Genomic DNA, 21,195 nt, shown 5'->3' with positions numbered 1-21,195 from the left:
AATTTATTTATTTATTTATGTTCTTTCACTTTCTTTTTTCAAGTATCACATTACACATGTCAGCTTACATAATAATATATATGATTTAGCAATGGCATCTAGGTGTTATTCGATTGTATCTGTTGCTTTATGTCTGTTGGTTGTGCTTTTCTTTTTGCATCTCTCTTTCTAGGTGACGGAGCAGACGGAGAAGGTTTTATCATTCTCTCCCTTTTATCTCCTCTTTCTTTCACCTCTACTCTTTTTTCTTCTTTTCTTTCTCTTTCACTTCTTGTTCTTCCTTTACTCTCCCATTGTCATGTCCATATAATTTGAAATTCTCCTTGCAGGAATCATAATAAAGCTATTTACAAGCATAAATCAAGTGGAGCACTATGCCGAAAGCTGTTTGCTCCACTTGTAAAAGCAAAATCTGTCGAGCTCTATCTGGCATTGAGACATCAATTCCTATTGCCACATTGCTAGACAGGACACTGGAGAAAAAAAAAATAAAAATCTGTAGTAACAGATAAAAATATTACGTGTCATAGAAGGTAACATCCATTCTATTTGCTATTGATTATTCAATTGAAATGGGTTTGAACTAATATTTCTGGAGCAGCACATGTTATATCTAAGACTGACTCTTTCTTAACCATCCCTTATTCACTCATTAGGTACCATAATTTGGTCATCAACATAAAATACAGCGTCTCGGTTTACTGGACTGCTCTCAATTGACCAGACCGTCTTGTTCCACTTCCTTTACTACGTTCCCTACAAAGCTTGTAGGTAGCTTTTTATTCATTTTTTAAATCATTTAGGCTTGCTAGATTTTACGATCTCGGTCCTCTATCAAAGTGTTGTGAGCTGGAGGAGAAGCTGCTCATCTTTATGTTGTATTATTTTTTTTCTGGCAAGATAAAAAAAAAAGCAGAGAGCATTAAATTCAGCACTAAAGAGAAAATGCAATGAAAGCTAAAGACAGCAACTAAGTCATATGGATGTTGTTCTTTTCGGGTTCGGCTTCAGACGGTGATCCACAGAAAGGTCAACATCTGCTAAGAAAGCATGATGTACTGCGGAGTTGCACAAAAGTGACACCTGGCATATTTCCGCGTTGACTCTCTGGTCTGTTTGCAAGTTGTCACTATTGCAATACCATTCATTGTTCGATGTCAGCCGTCCCCGAACAAAACATGCCGTTCCTTGCTACAGTGCATGATGAAAGGTTGCAAATAGGCTAATTTGCAGCTTTGACAGCACCAACCTCAGCAAAAAGCGGTTAGTAATGGGCTTCAAGGTGCCGCTTCAGCGACTGTTGAGATGGGAACGACATGGCTGAAACTAGGCATAGGTCAGGCTTCTCTGGAAACTCTGACAAATTAAAAACAGCAAACCTTTGACATTTATCATGCTTGGAGTCTGCAAAGGTCATTCCCTGTGTTTGCCACTTTCATTTCCCTTCTCCTTCCCCTCTGGACATGTTTTGCTGTAATTGCTTGTGGGCTGCTGCAAGCAGAGGAATCAGGAGCTGTGATTTCAGAGAAAAACTCTCACAGAGACGTTTCTCTTTGTTTTCACAAACGAAGCGGAGGGAGACCGGATGAATAGAAATGAAACGCGTGTTTGTTCTGCTCCTGTTCCCCCTTTTCCTCATATAGATTAGCGCGGCGTGCAATTATGACTGGTGATCTGTTTCCGCATTTTATAGGTAAACCGCTGTTGTGTGAAGTTCCACCGTCAACATGAGAAAACACATTCAAATTCATTTCTGAATCCCTCGCAGTGCATCATTCCACACCATAAACGCTCAAAAGTTGTAATCCCGCCGGACCATGACTGTCTTATTTAAATGGTAATATAATTCCCATCATTCTTAATTTAATGTGCTCCCTGGCATTTTCCGTTCTTCTCCGTAATGCTATCCCATTTGACAAGCCAATTTACAGCTCGGGTTGGCAGAGTTGCCTCAGCACGGTGAGGCTAAGGCCGTAATAAATCCCGGTGATAAAAGACAAAAAAAAAGAAAAAAAAAAAAAAAAGAGAAAAGAAATAAAGTGACAGATTTCAAGTGAGATTCATTTTCATCGATTTCTCCGGCGTTACAAGAGAACACAGGATTCTGGCTTTAAGATGGAGACGGCACAGCCAGAGAAACGCCGCATGTGAGGAATGCGGACTGATTGCCCTTTTTGCTCCCCCGTTGTCAGAGGTGGCATTAGCGAGGCTGAAAGCAGTGTGAGTGATGACACAAGCAGCGCTAGAAAGACATATCAGACAGATTATAGCTCTGGCGACAGAGTAGAAAGAGCAGGGCCAGGCTTGATGCAGTCAGGAGTCATTTTGGCTGACCTTTGTGGGAATTATACTGTGCATGACCCAGAGCAGTGCCGGCTTGTCACCGAGACTGTCTGCAGCTTCTGTAACCATTTTCTCATCAGGGCCAATAATTTTGACAATCTCAGAACTCTCTTTAGCCCCCTGACACAACTTATCAGAGATTTGAATTCTGCAGACTGCTCTGCAGCTCCGTCTTTGATTATATGCTTCTGAGACTCTGCAGAGAGAAGCACAGACAGGTCGGCTCCCGGAACCCATTGTGGATGAAACACAGCATCAGAGGCTGATCATCATTCAGGTGGTAGAATTTAATTGTGGATTCATGCAGGCAGTCGAAGCCTGAAATCCTGTGATTAATACATGTAATCCTATGTTAATTTATGGTTCTGCCGCATACGTTCATGACTCATTGCAACACTGGTGCTATTTTAAACCCGGTTTGCTTCAAAAGGATAAATCTGCGGTTTCTATTTCCACAATTCCAATAAAACATTTAACACCAGAACTCTCTGTTCACTTTCTATTTTTTCCTCCCAACAACATTTAAGGCTAGTTAAATGAAAAGGGTCCAAAATTATATTTACTACTTTGTAGAGCTTTACAGCTGCAAGTCTTTCAGGACATGCCTCTAAAAACGTTTGCTTACTTAGAGACAGAAATGTCTGCGTATTCTTCTTTCCAAATTAGCCAAAACTCAGTCAGACTGGATGGAGAAAATCTGTAAACACCATTTTTTTAATTAACACAGCTTCTCAATTGGAGTTTGTGTTGGACTTTGACTAGGCCATCCTTACCCATACATACTCTTCAATCTAAACCAATTGTAGCTCTGGCTGTATAATTAGGGTCCTTGTCTTGCTGGAAGGTTATGCCCTAGCTTCACATCTTTTGCAGCCTCCAACAGGTTTTCTTTGATGATTACCCAATGTTTTATCCTTACCCTCTCTTGCTTCATCTCCGATCAGGCTGCCTCTCCGAGCTGAAGTGAAGCTTCCTGAAAGCATGAAGCTTCCATCACTGTGTTTTGTTTTGTTGTGATTAAGGTGTTGAGCAGTTTTACTTTTTCACCACATAGCTTTTTGCTTTGAGGGCAAAATGTTCAGTTTTAACGATTCTTTCACAAATCTGCTTCTAAGCTCTACATGATCTGTGGCAAACAACAAAAAGGATACTTTACATCTTTTGCCACTCTTTCTTAAAGACTTCAAAGCTTCATGCGTGACCCATCTAGTGTGTCCCCAGGTCTTCAAAATGCAGTTTATTGAATAATTGAGGCCTTATGCTAATATCAAATTACACAAAAACTGACTCATTTTACTATTTAGCTGACTTCTGGAGCTAATTGGTTGTATTTCTGAGTAATGCATTTCAAATGTTAATTTGTTACATTACGCACTAATGCAACTTTTTGTGTCAGTCGGTCAAACGAAATGCCAAAAAACCCAAAAAATAAATAAAAATACATTGAGCTTTGTGGTTATCACGTGAAAAATATATAAAGGTTGAACTGGTTTAAATACTTACTTATTTAAACTGGTTTAAATACTTACTTGCAAGGCTCTGTTTACCAGCCTTGTTTCTGTGAAAAACATTTGTAAAATATTTAGTCACCATCAATAATTGAATAATAATAAATACACAGTTGAAAGGAGTGTGCATGCTTCTGACTTTGTCAAGTTCCCTCTGTGTTGATATGAGTGAGCATTTAATTCAATAAATCAACAGTGTTACCCATCCACATCGTGATGCGCTGACTTAGTTAAAAAGAGGAAGACATTGGCATAATATTGGATATAATAGGGTTTATTCAAGGGGAACGTTTCTAAAATAAATTCCCCTCTGAAGACGGTTCTGACAAATTAAAATGTTTTAAAGCATCCAAATGTAAACAATAGTTTCCCCTGAAGCGTTTGTAACGCAGGCAAACATAAAGTCACTCAGCTTGAAAAGAAAGGAGAGCAATTTCTTCAAGGTCCCGATCAAAATAGACTCAGTGAAAAGTGAGACAGCAACAAAAGCACAGAGGGGGAGACAAAGAGGAAATGAAGTTACAAAGTTAAATTGTCATTCTAGTTGGAACAATATCTGCAGGCTTGGCTCAGTTCCCGAAAAGAATAGAAAAAAAAAAAAAAAAAAATCAGACTTCCAAACATAAATCCATTTTGTTCCCCTCAGCATTTTTTCTCCCTCAAGAAGATTTTCATTTATTCATGACAGTGCTGTGTTTATGTTTCCCCCTCTCTGCATATCCCTGTCTGCGTTTGATGTGCTGCACAATCCAGCCTTTGGATGCAATGTGTTTTGAGAGACAGATGAGAGGAAATGATTCATTCATCAGACAAGAGCCTGGGATACAAATCCCAGCTGACCCGCTGATCACATGGTTGATATTGCAGAGCGTCCTCGGGGCAGATGCAGACCTGCGTTTATTAGGACCTTCAGCGGGGCATGGTGCATCGGTCATCATCTCCCCGGGAGTGACTCTGTGTGACAGCAAACACAAGCTGGTCTCACCGCTCAAAATGCGCACGTTGCACCACCTAATTCAGACGTCAAACCACATAAGAAACTGCAGGGATGATGGTGAGATACGAGGGCTGGACAGATCTGTCAGAGGCGTAATTATTTTCCACAAAAAAGGAAATATAGATCTGGCCTCAGGTGTGTGCTTTCTCACATCCGCAGAAAGTCTGTGAGTAAACATGTCACATGAAAACTCCGCGGAGCTAGATGTACGGTATATATATATATATATATATATATATATATATATATATATATATATATATATATATATATAGATATATATATATATATATATATATATATATATATATATATATATATATATATATATATACTCATCAAAACTTTTGTGATTGCTTTGAACTGGCAATTTCAGAATCCGTGTGACGGATATGTGGTGCTGTCCAAGTTGCTGAAAAGGACATTTGGAAACTACTGGGTGTGCTTATTTTATGCAGCACTATTCACATGTTTTGCCATCCTTGGAAAATATCTTTTAAAAAGTCTTAAAATACATGTATCCATCTTTTAATCTGAAGGAATGTATTCAAATGGGGAAAAAACTCTATATTAAGAAGCATCTGTTTCAAAAGGAAGAAAATTCACTAACTTTTGACCCAATAATGATAATATAGTTTGTACAAACCCATATGGTCTATGAGTGTTGATGGCCATGGAGCGTGGTTGAGTCTGGTGAAACATTTCTGGGTTGAATTGGCCACATGATTGCATGATAAAAAGGTTTTCATATTTTGCACATCGTCCAGTGCCTTAAAAAAACAAAGACACCCACAGTATGATCGATCCTTTAACATTTTCCAGATATTCCTCGGCAGTATCACCCCAAAGCCCACCTGGCGTGTTTGCTGCTTAATAGCTCAACCTCAGACTAATCTGACCAAAGCAAACTGTTTCAGGTAAAGTTACAAAGTTCTTATGATGGGACAAAAAATGCTTGTCCCTGCCATGCCTCTGACTGGCATATTCAATAAATAAGAATATGTATTCCCATGAGAAGTGAAAGGTGGTTTAATAATAACAAAACAGAACTCACAAGCAGGGAGGTGAAACAAGGATCAGGAACAGAACAAGGTGGAGACCATAACAGAGGTAGCATAACGGAGGACCTGACAATGACTGTGAATGAACTGGCTGAATAAATAGAGGAGGAGACAGAAGGAAAGGCAAGTGGAGCAATCAGCACAAGAGAAAGATGTAATAGTAATTAAAGGTAGAGTCAGTGATTTTTCGGGAAATCTAAGTAAGAAACACCCAAGTCCCTTTTTGAATAACTGCGCTCCCGCTCCTCAGGGAGATCGTGTGAAAAAAATCTCCCAAATCCACTCTTGTCTTATCTCTTTCTACCGAGGCCTTCCTCTTCATCTCATAAACATGAACACGGTTCGCTTCTTGCGACTCTCAGACATTTTTCAAGCATACGATGAGAGCAGCGGAGCTAGAACGAACGGCTAACAACGAAGCTAACCGCTAAGCTAACTGGATACATAAACACTAGGAGTGTGCATGTGCAGCCATCAAGCGGAAACTAGAAAGGAACGAGCACGGACACAGACACATCAGAATGTTTGGCATGTGGGATGACCAAAATAAAAGATGATATCCCGGAACTTAAGGGACAGAGGGGGGTGAGAGCACGACCAAAACTCTGACCAATTAATCAGCTTTTGCAGTCCTGCAGCTCTCACAGAGGTGTAATTTTTAACCTCCCTTTCCTGAATACATAATGTACTGACAGCTGCCAAGATGGAAGGACCATTTCACCCAGTATAACAAAAAGTGTTTCTGAACAGGAATACCAACTATAGCTTTAAGCTGCGGGAGAGAGATCAATGATCTGACAAGGACAGCTGGAGAGCAGGACCTAACAGGAAACCATGGCGAATGAACAGATAAAGATGAAATAACTACCTAAAACCCTACTTAAATCAGAATGAACAGAAACCGACTAAAGACAGGAACCGAATTTATAGATAATAAACAATACTAAAATGTGAAAAAAAGAGACCTACGTGATCCCCAGGAACCTAAAACAAAAATAATCAAACCCCGTGGGGATTGTGACAAAATGTCATATTTCTATTACCTGTAAGTAAAAAAAACATCATAATTAATTCATTTCAATTAAATTAAATTCAGTTTTATTTTTATAGCACCAAGTCACAACACATGTCATCTCAAGGCACTTTACAAAGTCAAATTCAATCACATCATTCAAATTAGTCAAAAAGTTTTCAATCTAAGGAAACCCAGTAGATTGCATAATTAACGGAAATATAGGCTGAAAATGATCGGTCTGATGTGTGATTTCACATCCAGAAGCTTTCTGATGATATAGCCATTGTAGGCAATGATGCAGAGGGGAGCGACCAGCATTACACGGAGGTCTTCACCGACTTTGTCGCATGGCGTGAGGTTAGCAAGCTTCACATCAACACCACACAGACAAAGGAGATGGTGAATAACATCCGCAGGAAGTCCACACCAACGTCGCCAATGAACACCAGCTTGGACGTTGAGATTGTGGAGGAGTACAAGTACCTGGGTGTTTATCTGAGCAATGAACTGGACTGTTCCACAAACACCAATGTCCTGCACAGGAATCGTCAGTCGCCATCATCTACTAAAAAGACTGAGGTCCTTCAGAGTTTGCAGGACACTGTTAGAATCTCTTTATGACTGTGTGGTGGCATCTGCTGTGTTTTATGCTGCGGTCTGCTGGGAGTATGGCATCAGCTGCTTAGGAGGGCCAGCTCTGTCCTGGGCCAGCCTCTGGACTTTACCGAGGAGGAGGGTGAGAGGAGGATGCGGGCAAAGCTGACATCCATCATGAACAACATCTCTCATACCCTCCGTGATACTCTGGGAGCTCTGAGCTGCTGCACATTTTGCAGGACTGAGATGGTTTTCGGGTATCAATGTAATTATTAAACGTATCCGTCATGCAACATCACTATAGATTTCAAACAGAAATGTGTTTCATTATTGTTCATATGCTGTGTTGTTTATATGCTGAGTAGAATATATATATATATATATATATATATATATATATATATATATATATATATATATATATATATATATATATATATATAGTTATCTGAACGTAATATAACTTTTAACATTCCCTTATGTTCTTGTCTCATCTAAAACTGATTCCTAACAAGAGAATACAGCAGTGGGGGATGAAAAGGCTACTCTATTCTGATTGATCCATATAACGACTTTTCAATAATATTCTGATTTATTGAATATGACTGTATATAGTTTCTAATGATTGTTATGTAGACACTGTGACCTCCACCCCACAACCCCAAGTTGTAGCTCTTTGCTATAACTCTCTAAAAGCAAGCGCTGGAGACTTTAACCTTTATTAGATTCCTCCTCTTTACGAGGTAGTATGATAAACTTTGGTCCTCGTCCAGCCTCGTTCCCCATGGTTCCAACTGTTTAAAATGTTTTAAATGATCCATTGCTGTCATGGACTGCTTTATTTTAGTCATTTTCTTGCTTATGTTGCTCAACACTTACCTGCCTCATTTGAATGCAATGCTGCCTTGAAAAACTAATCCATGCGTTTATTTTTAGTAGAACTGATTACTGCAACGGTGTTTTCACAGGTCTGCCTAAAAAGTGGATCAGACAGCTGCAGCTGATCCAGAACGCTGCTGACTCCCTGTATCTCAGAAAATAGACTTTAAAATACTTCTGTTAGTCTATAAATCCCTGAAAAGCTTAGCACCTAAATACATCACAGACTTGTTATCAGTGTATCAACCCTCCAGACCACTCAGGTCTTCTGACTCCAGCCTACTCTGCATACCTAGAACCAGAACTAAACACGGAGAAGCAGCATTTAATTCCCATGCTCCACTTATCTGGAACAAACTTCCAGAAAACTGTAAAAGTGCTGAAAGCCTGAGTTCCTTTAAATCAAGATTAAAACACATTTGTTCAGGATTGCCTTTGACTATTCTAGTTAAACTGTTTTACTGAAACATCATTAGTTCAACTTTGTAGTCAAGCTGTTTTTAATGTTTGCTTTTAGTTTCTATTTTTCCATGTTCTATTTTGTTTCTACATTTTATTCCTACTTGCTTTTATTCTGTTCCCCCCCTGTATTTTATTCATGTAAAGAACTTTGCATTGTCTCTGTACTGAAATGTGCTATACAAATAAATTTGCCATGCCTTGCCTTCCTGTTTTGAAGAGTGGCTCTGAGAATTGAGATAAATCAAATTAATATCCAAAGGAAACAAGCAGAAAATAATTTTAAAGGGGACATATCATGCAAAATCCAAATACATTTTGTTGTGCACTTGGAGTCTCTAGGAATGCAGAACATTTGATTGTAGTTCATCCTTTATGTGCTTTTAGGATCCTATTTTTTCAAATGGTTCACTTCTCTCTATTCTCTATTATGTTTATTGAATATTAACTTCAAAGTATTTGCTGCTGAACTGCTAAACAAGGTCATGGACTTCTAGCTTACCAATTTCTGGACCAGTCATCTTAAATTTTCGATGCAATTTTGTAGTCCAAGATGAAGGATGTCGAAGTTACAAGTGGATAAGTCAAAAATGTTCAGTTGTTGGTTGTATTAACCCACACAAGTCATTACGCTGTCCCAAGGATACCAAAAAAAAAGGCCAAACGAGGTGAAGTGGAACGTTGTGCGTCCTGGAGCCGGCGGGATGTGAAGTGCCTCCTTTAGATCCTTTAGCCTCCTAAGATCGCAGCAAAACGAGTTGCTCTCAGATTCTCAGAACAGAGCTAAAAAGGGGAAAGTGGGGGTAAATTAAGAAGGAATTTAGACCAAAGCATTGCAGTTGTACTTTATGTAGACCACAACTGAATGATTTTAACTGGAAAGAGAGAACTTAAAAGCATGATATGTCCCCTTTAAGGCAGTATTTTTTTTGTACAGTGTGAGATTGTGTTCCTGCAATAAAGGATATATTTATTTGAATGTTTTTACACAAGTTTAATGATGGAGAGTGTATTACATTTCACTGAAAACACAATAATTCTGCGTTGCTTTTGATTAAATGCAAACACAGCTGTCATCTTAAGAAATAATTAGCACTTTAATCCCACTGCAACCAAATTAAAAATTCATTAATGGCAGTTTGTGGTGTTTTTCGCCTTAGTTTTTTTCTTCAAACATTTTTCATTCAAAGAAACAACCAAAAAATTTTTAGTATTCAGGGGTCTTATGCCACTTTTTCAGGTTCATTTTCTTTGCTTAGAAGGCAGTGCAGCATAGATGGAAACCAAGTTATTAAACCTAATTTATGCTCAAGCTCAAAATTCCAAGCAATAAATTTCCCGTGGGGTAAAAAAAAAAAAAAAGAGATTCTTCATTAGATACGTTTCACTTAAACTCTAATATGTGGCTCATGAGAGCCAGAAATGTTGCCTTTATACATATTGATTTTATAATCTTTTTTAAATGATGAAAAAAAGATTTACATTTTCGTTTAGATGTATAAACGTTTTACTGGGTGAGATATTCTGTAACTGAGCGTCCATTGTCATTCATTCCCAAAGCCTGAATTGATGTAGATCCTGACTTTCTGTTGCTCCTTGTCTTGTATCCACTTTACGTCAGATTGTGCTGAACTCCAAGTATTTTGAAAGTGAAGTGAGCAAAAAACTCACCTTATGACCACAAATCTCAACGTATTTTCTCTGGATTTTATGTGTTGTAAAAATACTAAAATACTGAAACATAAAACTTATATCTGATGAGACTGAATTACTACAGTTCAGCTGAATGACTGCTAAGGGAAAAAAATAAAACAAACAGAAAACCAATTTTTTTCCTGACTGTATTTTGCTTTGCTAAATATTTCAACTGTGATGCAGCAGCAAATGTTTTTAAGTTTTTATTGAAAGAATCCCAACTTATTATCTTTTAGTCAATTTTAAAGTCAACTTGGTAATGTGGAAGAGTTAAAAACAAAACACTTAAGCTTTACAGACTTTGTAAAATAGCTGCATATAAAGAGACAGATCAGTTGCAATATAACTGAAAATGACTTGAACCCGGTGGTGAAACAGTCAAAACTACTTTAAAGCATCAACCTGAAACGGCAGCTGTGCCTTTAAGAAGAAAACAAGTCAACGTTGTCCCTCTTTCTTGCTTCCTTTATCCCCCGAAGCCACTGTGCAACAATTTCCCTCTCAAATGATGCTCTTTTCTAAGCGCAGGCTTCATGCATCGAGTATTCTGAAGGAAGTCAATAACAGGGCTGGAAGTGGAAAGAAAAAGAAACCCTAAAGAGATCTAATATGTGATGAATGTATGCGCATTAGTGCGTGCGATTGTGTGAATGTGGTACAGTGTACAGCGCTTTGAGTGGTCAGTTCAGTTTGACTAGAAAAGCGCTATATAAGTTCAGTCCATTTACCATTTAATAAGCGCTACACACCACCGAACGCACCCCTGAATCAGGCTCATCGGCGGACATGTTCATCACCCGGTTTAAGAATTATCAGCAATCAAGGTCTGTTGTACGTTTCTTATCCCTCAACTTCAACTAAAACATCCACTGACGTTTGTGCTGAGACCTCTGAAGAAAAGCAACCCTGAATCCTCCCTCCTCTTTTGGTTAAACTGCAACAACAGACATCTATCCTTCACTTGTTTTCCACCTTTTGATCGCGCTGACTCACTCTGCTTTATTTATGAACCCGGATTTACATTTAACCGCACCGATTTTCAAGGTGCAGAAAACGCTCGATTCGTTCCTACTGAACATTTTTTTTATTTTTACGCCATATTTTTCGCCTCCAATAATTATTTGTATGCGACCAACTATTTCCATCGAATAAGCCGGATGCAAATAAGTTTCAGTAAAGAAGGTCACATATATTCAAGACTTTTAATGCCCTGTTTTAAATGCTGTTGCACTTAATCCTGGAAGTGCTTTTAAAATGAGATGCGTCACTGTGTCCTGAGTGATGGCTTATAACACATGCCTAATGCCTTTTACTTGCCTTGTGGATAACAAAATTGCCTCTCTCAAATCCCTAAGAAATAAAAAATTGATTTTTGGCCTGCTTTACATTTTTTTTTCCTGAAGAACTTATAGATGCACAAGGCTCTAATGAGTGAAGTGGGCAGGTTACCAGAGTCATTTGGCATGAAAAGTGCATCCTACTCTGCAGCATGTGGCAGTTGCTGAGTGTGCTGATCACATTTTCTCCACCTGTTCGCAGAGGGAATGACCTCCAGGAGCAGGTAGGCATCCCAGTAGGGCACGTTTGCTGTCAAGCCAAGCACACAGGGGCGGCGGAGTTGACTGATGAGGCCATGAAAGGGAAAACGATACCTTGTGTATTCTGATGAAACCTGAAGTAGTTTTAATGAAGAGGAAATTAGAGGAAATTTCACACAAACTCTCTCTGTGGGGAGTGTGTTACAAATGTTTGTCCCATGCAGAAGTGGAAGTTTTCTTTGTTTTGGGGTTTCTTCCTGGAAAAAAAAAATAAATAAATAAAAAATAATACGTGAAGTTTATCAGGGGATACCAGAATAAATGTAATGATGCCACTTTAATGTTGTTACTGAAATGTTGATTCTTCTTGTCGTGTAACAGTTTGGATAATAGATCTGCAAAATGCTTAAACAGTTTGATGTGATGATGTTTTTTTTTTTGCAATTGCTGAAAATTGCAGCTTCAGAAAAGTAGAAGTAAAGCGCTACAGGATCCTGATATGAGCTTGGATAAAGAAGCATCCAATATAAAATTTATTGTAGTGCAAAACTTATATGGTGGCTTATGTGGGAGGAAATACCTGCAGGATCACATACAGCTACGAAGAACCAGCTAAATACATTTAGATTAAAACTGATATGAGTTTCTGAAACTTCTGTATGTCAGTGACAGATGGTTTGCCAGGGCTGTCCTTCTAATACCAGAATGTCCTGAAGAATTGCTTTTGCTATCTTTAATTTCAGCCACTTAGTTTTTGTTAGCTTTGTCCAACTGTTCAGGAATTATTTTTCCATTTTCTTGTTTGTTTTAGATATTTTGGCCATCTGTGATAGAAAGCTAAGCCAACTTGTGATTACCAGCTGTGCTCAGAGATTTGTCAAAGAGGTTTACCTAGATTTTTTCCCACCTCAAAGACAGGAATAGGAGCAGTGTTTAGAATATGACTTAGTTTAACATAATAGATCGAAAATGTGGAAGGAACTTCAGGTTCACAATCCTGAATAACCAATATGAGTTCTGTGGGACTTTTTTCTATCTATTTACTCATATTTAGGTACTCGTATTTAGTCTGTTTTCTTTGATTTGCACCATTTCTGTCAATATATATTGATTTTATCAAACCCTTGCTGAAAGAATGCTGAAAAAGAAAATACGGAGTAAATTTTTGGGTTTAAAAGATTTGCACAAGTTATAATTTCCATGTAACATTAAAATCAAATCACAGCATACATTTTGCATATATGTCACGCTGATGTTAAGCCAGAGCAGGGTCAAAGCAAGAAACTCTTAAATACCCGAAGGTTAGAGTAAAATGTTTTCTAACAAATAACTATAATAATCTAGTTTATTATGTGGCAAAGGATACCAATGAAACTGTGACCGTTTTGCACAAACTTGATCTTCCTTTTAACCTTTCAGCCTGTCTTGCAGGTTTTAGCTCACCTATTCACTCTGAGATAACTTTTATATCAGGGAAACAAAAATTTTCCTAAATATCTGATTAGTAATGATTGAACCCATAAAAAAAGAATAAATAAATAAAAAAGAATGAAACCATGATTTTACAGAGGTTGGTTATGTGAAAATTTATTGGATTAAACATGTCTTTTTGTTGGTTATGTCAGAAATTTATGTTTTAAGCAAATACATGTAATTTGTGAATCAGAGAATGCAGGTTTGGACTTTTAAAAAAAGTTATTGGGTTCTGAATTCTTTTAAATAAAAGGTGAACATAGCCAAATTCTTCAATAAAATAAAATAAATAAAACCTCATAGTTTTCACAACATTATTAGATTACAACACTCCAGTTTAACAACGTGAAAGAAGCAGAAGCCACAAAATGTCAGCAAATGCCAGCGGATAAAAATGCATGACTGATGGGTCGAACTGCACGATTTCCTATCACGTTTACACACAACTGACTCTAACTGTCCGCCTCCTCCTGCTGCGGCATGATGACAAAACCCTCAGAGTGAGTTATAGCAATAAGCTAATGATAAACAAAGCCGCTATAAACGGATCAGAGAACTTTATTTTCATTTCACTATAACTGAGAAAAAAGGGCATCTTACTCCAAATTCAATTATTCTCAGTGAGCAAATTTATATGAATGAATGAGCCCTTTAGTCTATTTTATGTTTAGTTAGTGATAACTTGAATCTATTGGCAGTTCCACCATAGAATAAGCCACTAAAAATCTGGGATGTGTTACAACTTAGGGATGACAACACAATGATGTGCCGTGCCTTGTTTTTGTACCCCTAATGTGAAAGGCTTGTAGAAATGAGCAGGTAAAGAATCGCAGCTGTAATCAGAGTATGGTGGGGGGGGGGGTTCAACAAAGTATCGAACCTGAACCTGATTTCAAATACATGTCGCACTTTTGCCTGAGCTTTTTATTTCCAAAGCATTAAAAAAAACATGATTTCCTTTCCCTTCATTTCTTAATTATGTGGTATTTTACACAAGACCTTTGCATAAAATTCCAATGTGACAGTGTGACACATTTCAAGTATGAATAATTTGGTCTGGCTTGTGTGTCTTTGTTTTGCCCTGTGTTGGACTGGCAACCTGCTCACTGTGTACCTTGCCTCTCACCCAGTGAATACCCAAGATAGGGACTAGACACCCACCCCTTCAATGCATGCAGTCCTGCAGCAGTATATGGGTATAGAAAATAGATGTTTGGAGGGATGGATGGATGGATGGATATTTTTGCAAGGCATTGCATAGGAGAAACCCTGTATGACGTCTCACTAACTTCAGGTTAAAAGGTAAACTTTATTATCCCCAAGCAATTTGTTTTGCAGACTTCAGTCACATAAAGAAACATGCACACAGCAGCAGCAATAAAATAATTAGGAAAAGTCGGAGTTCCTCCTCACATTGCCGAAGAGTGGTGAGTTAATTGCCGGCCTTCTGCATTTAAAAGACAGAGTGCTCTTTAGCAGGACAGCAAAATGTTGCTGTTTAAAACAAGCATATATTTTACTGAAAACTGCCGAATAAAAGTAAAATAGTGAGTTTTATTTCACCTACTGACAGCAGGAGAGTAACTTCGTCCTTTCATCCCGTAATGAACAAGTACGCCTACAAAAAATTGTTTGAAATTTATTCTACAATAGCGCCTCTTATTGAAGGTAATTAGAAAACGGGGCTTGAAAATGCAGACACTAACAGGCACAATTAGTTATTCGGGTATAATTGCATTTTTTACAAAACAAATGACATTTAACAAAAAGCAATATAAATGCAAATTTGATATTCCTTAATTACCCACACATTTTTCCTGTAACAACTTGAACAGACATCATGCCTTAAGTGCTCTGTATGTTTTATGGTAGAATAGGGCAATCTGTATTTAAAATTTAATTAAAATAATTGATCTATGATGTGGACCACAGCAGTGTGTTTGAAATCATTTTGCCCGCCATGAAAGTATCTGACATTTTACTAGATTCCCTCCAGGTAAACTACAAAGCATGTCAAATGCATTTATGTTGAGCGAAATTTTTTTTTTATTCAAGGCCATCCACTGGAAAAAATCAGTCATCCATGAAAATTCAGATTTGTAAAGCGCAGAGAGGAATTTGTCAGGGCACAAACTTTGATTTCATAAATGATTAATAAAAAAAAATCACTTCAGAAAGGAACAAGGGTAGTTTTCATATGGCGTTGTGAAGACCTGAAAACAGCAAGCAAAAGCTAATCCCGACAAAAACTCTATTGTAAATTAAAAGAAAAATTAAGAACAGAATAATTTAATTGCTAATCTGTATATATAAAGTTATTGTTATTGAACAGGGAAACTATTTGCAACAGTTGAACAACAGTAGAAGCAACCGTGTTGTTCAAAGATTGAGAAATAAGAAAATTAAGACAGCGTGTAGCTACAAAATTATTATGCTCGGTCCATCATCATAAAATGGGATCAGTATGGCACTATGGCAGACCTAACAAGACCAGAAAAGCAGCAAAGAGGTCCACAGTACCACTGGAGGAGCTGCAGAGATCCACAGCTCAGGTGGAAGAATCTTTTCTTGTGACGAATAATAGTTGTGCCCTCCACAAATCTGATGTCTTTGGAAGAGTGCAAGATTGCTGAATGAAAGAAGATGCATCTTGGCGATCCAGTAATAATGTGGCAGAATGTGCTCTGGTTGGATGAGAGCTTAATTAAACCTTCTGTCATCCATCCAAAACGCTACATGTAGCGGAAAACTATCTCACTGAAACACAGCATGCCTTCTGTGAAACATGGTGGTGGGAAAATCATGCTTTGGGAATGTGATTGGTCAGTGGGGAAAGGTAAGCTAAAAGAGGTGGGAAAAACTGTGCCTCATGTTCCTTTGACGTCACAATTATGGGATACATGTACTTTGAGCAGATGTATCCCAAAAAATCCTGTTGAAAGGTATTAATGATCATGGTTGTACTGTGACAAAACTTGAAAAGCTCAGTTTGTATCTATACGTGTGGTAGGACTTTTTTTTTTACAACTTTACCAACATTTTCTGTTGTTTTATTCTCCGAAAAAAAAACCCGTTGAGGAGTGAAAAAAAAAGAGTTTAGCTTTATTACAATTTTATATTCTTTTAAAAGTAACAGCAGTTCTCTTTTTCTTTTTACACTCTCAAGTCATTGTTTCTCTTAACAGAAATATGAGCAGATTTCCAATCAAACATTCTTGTAATATCTGTTCTTTTATTACACATGAAGATATAGAGAAAAATGAATTTGAGCAGAGATGAAAAACAACAACTGGCCGTGGCAGACTTTTTTCCGCTCCCAGTATGTAAATCAACATTAGTTCAATGGGCTTTAAAAAGTGCTGACACTGTGTTTGGTGTATCCTAGAGAAGAATTTTGTAGCACACAATATATTTACTTGGCCGAATCAATCAAGTGGGTTTGCCTTGAAATATCTTTTTTTTTTTTTACACTACGCAACACTGAAGCTTGTTGATTTATTGATCCTAGCCTAATGGACCAAACCTCAAAAGCTGTACAGTTGCCCATGAATGTATCCACAAATCACAGGGACTATAGGTGTATCTTTGTTTAAAGATAACATTTCTGGAAGAAAGAAAAGAACAAGAGTTACAGGCTGTAGTAACAGGCTGGCTTCCTTGTATTATTAAGCAATAAACGGCATCATACCAGCGATAATTACTCAATTTATAAAATACACAGTGCCAACCTCACATTATTTCATACGCACTGATCTCAGCCAGTAAAAACCTTCAGTGAAGCTTAATTTAAAGCACACACTGGCTATAAATTGGCCAACTGCAGCTCACATTTGGATGTAACAAAATCGGTTTTCCAACTATTCAGTCACACGAATACTAGCAGAAATCCCAGGCACGCCAAGGCTGTACCAGTGCCTATAATTCGTAACCCACAGTTCTATTGAACTGGCCAATACACACACAATCAACAGGTTCACAGTCATTTATTTCTATACAGATGTTAGAAATGAAACACGTGTAGGTGCACGACGTGGCCCTGACATCTCTGAGAACCATCATGGGCTTTTTTTTTCATTGCTGTTGCTGATTTTAACCACTTTCAGTTGCTGGAAGTCCCGCTGTGTCTGACAGCTACCTTGACAGTTTACCTGGTTCCATCACACTTCATAGCCGATACACCTGCAGCTTCCTTAGATAACAACTAGATGCACCATCCTGCAGTGAGGTACGTCCGAGGGCTTCGGAAGACAGGGAATCTTGTTTTTTTTCTCACTGACTGACATTAAAAAAAGACAAAACCTTTACTGTCTTGTGTTATTTTTAATTTGATAGATACCAGAATAATGGCAGAATATATTTTTGGATCATTACTTTCTTCAGAGTCAGACGTTTGCATGCTTTGTCTTTAAACAAATGTGGGTAGCCCAGATGATTAGGCCATTGCTTTGCAAGCTCCTGATTGGTTGCATACTGGTACATTTATTTTAAGACAAACACCTCAGAAATACTGTTTCCTTGTATGACATTATGAAATTAAATGAAATAAGCCAAGAGAGTTTTCAACCTCCAAAAGTCTAGTTTTATTTGGGTACAATTGCCAGATGCCTGAATTTGCCTCCTTAAAACAATTAGGCTGTAGACAACTATGTTCAACCATAAAATTGTTCAGGAAGAAGATGGATTCTTTGTCCCAGATATGAAAGAGCCTTTAAAGATGCAAGCTTAAGCTGGGAAGAGAGTCACACTGAAACAACCTTGTACACAAGCCAAAAGGCCACTCAGTGAGGAAGAGGCCATTCAAAAAACAAACAAACAAACAAACAAACAACCAAACAAACAAACAAACAAACAAACAAACAAACAAAAAATACCAAAAGAGCCTGAGCTGAACATTTTGCAAATGCGCTCAGCGAAATGTCTTGCGGTTTGAAAAAAACTAAAATGGAAACGCATGGGGTCAGAAGATAAAAGGTTGATGCCCGCTAGCCTAAGGGATACCATCCCAACTGTGAAGTATGTGCTGGCAGTATCCTGTTGTGGGGACGGCTTCATGAGAAAAGAATGTTATGCGGAAACAATGAAGCAGCATCACAAGACATCAACCAGGAAGCTAAAGCTTTGGCACAAATACAATCTTCTAAATGGACAGTGACCCTAAGCATGCCATCAGATGGTTGGGTTTAAGTGGCTCGACAACAACAAAAGCAATGTTTTGTGCCGGCCATCATGAAATCCTGACCTCAATCCTATTGAAAATGTGCGAGCTGGCCTGAAAAAGACGTATTCCAGCAAGGCGACCTGCGACAAGCATGTGTTGTCAGGAGGAATGTACGATGGCCGACTGATTTAGTAAGAAGAAAAAATGTTGCCAATACTAACGACTTAAAACGGGCAATGTTTAGTCTAATTTAATTTCAGACAAAGAAGAGAAGTATTTTTATACAGTGTTTGTAAACAGTGTAATAAATGGTGTGAGTGTCCATAGACATAGAGTAGAGCTGCCACCCAGGCAAAACAAAAATAGAGCCATATTCCATTAAAAAGTATATTGTTAATACAAGAACATTTTTACATTTGGGGCACTTTTTCACATTAAAGCTCTACAATCCAGTGGAAATCTGTATATTCACTACTTAGACACTGAATGTCATCGTACTTATGTTGAATCTATAATTCCCTAAAATCAAATTCCCAACAGATTTTCATTTTTATAAGTCAAGCCACAGTCGGACCAAAGCAACCTTGCCTAATTCGCACCTTAAAATTAAACCCGGTCTGACTTTTTTGTTGAATCGAAACGTCTGTCTCTAAATCTTGGATGATTTAACAGAAATGAAAATGTCAAAGAAAAACTACATACAAGCCAATAAAAATGAATAAATAATTGTTTTCCTGTGGTAGAGTCCCTTTCGTGAATGTCTTATTAAAATCTGGAGATGATGGAAGTGAGGCGGATACAGCCTGGCATGTTAAAAGGGGCCTGTTTGGGCAAAATATGAGGAAAATGAGGGGCGTTTCTGTCCTATTCTTTGTACACTGAGGTGTTAATGCTTGAGAGTGAAAGGTTTTAATGGCTTTGGGTTGTTATTATTCTCATTGCTATGACAGTATGATTGGACCTGTGGTCGTCATTCATCGCTGCTTGGTTTGCATGCGCCTCGCTTTCCTTGCTTCCAGAGCTTCGTGTTGTTATGGTAATTTTCATGAAGTAGATTGCATCTCGCTGGCTGCTCCACTTGGGTCCCGTCTGTGAGAAAGGCCCTGAGCAACAGCGTAATAATCATGATGAACACATCAGAACAATGGCCAAACTAAATATCACGTTCGTTGACATGCTGGGTGTGTGTGTGAATGACCGCTGTGGTTACCAAAGTAACTAATTGCAAATGCTGATGAAGCTGTGGCTGCATATACCCCCAGGTACTGGGGGTTTCTTTAGAATTTCATCTCTCATTTCCATGTGAGTACAAAGACTGCAATTTGACCTATTGTTGAGTGAAAGTTTACAGTTAGTTTCATAATTCAATTAGGAGATTGTTTTACTGGAGGTGTGGCTTGATTTTCACCTGTTGGGTCCCCTCAGGATAACTTAAATCCATTTTTCTGGAGCATGAAGGAAAAGCCATAAAGCTATTATTTATTGTGTCTCCTGTCTGTTGAAAGCTGGTTTCCTTCTACAGATTTTGGATTGATAAAACTTCTGCAGTCAAATGACAAACTAATGTGATCAGATAGTATAACATACAGAAAAAGGGATAAAGAAAAAAAACAACAACAACAACCTTGATCTCATTAAACTGTGCTACGTGGTAAATGAATAATCTCTAGGACTGTTTTACTCACCCTGGAGGAACTGAATGGTTTAAATAGGGAGGAAATCTAATTAAAGAGTTTTTTTGGGAGATTATGTATTATACAAAGTTGGAAAACTGGGCTTTAAGAAAATATGTTTGGTATTCCATTAAGACAGAAAAAAATGACTGGTCAACAACAAGTAATATGGTCCTTGGGTATTAATGTTTGATTTTTCTTCCATGAATGTATTTGGACTACTTGCGTTTTCCTGGATTGTGCTTTCTTCATTTTATTCCTTAAGCGTTTGTTTATTTTCACTCTGGTAGATTAGTTAGTTATCTCCTTTGTTCATTCTATATCAGTTTTGCATTATGTTCTGTTAAATGTCTTCCTGCACTTCCTCCATGTTCTGCCCGTCAGTCATTCTCCCTCTCCCTCAGTTATCTGCTCTCATTATTCTCAGCTGTCACTCATTTATCCATCTGATTACTTACACCTGCTCACCATGCTTTTCTCTCCTCACTTCTCCTGTATGTAAGCTGCCTGGTCATCACCTCCCATTCACTACCTGCTGTATGTCTCTCAGGTTTTGCCAGTGCAAGTGTCTCACCCTGCCATGATTCCCACAAGTTTTCTTTGGCATTCATTAAACTTTGAAATTCACAATGCTGCTTCCAAGTTGGTGTCTGCATTTTGGTCGGGTTACAAGCTCAACAAATATGAGAAATACATTTTTAAAATAGTTTTAAGCAAGATAAAAGGAGACATTTCACAAAGGTCTTGAACACTTAAAAGAGTTTTAACAAATCTTGGTGGAAAGCTGGAAGAAACATAC

This window comes from Fundulus heteroclitus, chromosome 20 (genome assembly GCF_011125445.2).
Source record: "Fundulus heteroclitus isolate FHET01 chromosome 20, MU-UCD_Fhet_4.1, whole genome shotgun sequence".
In the NCBI taxonomy this organism is placed as follows: Eukaryota; Metazoa; Chordata; class Actinopteri; order Cyprinodontiformes; family Fundulidae; genus Fundulus; species Fundulus heteroclitus.
This window is presented reverse-complemented; position numbering follows the sequence as displayed.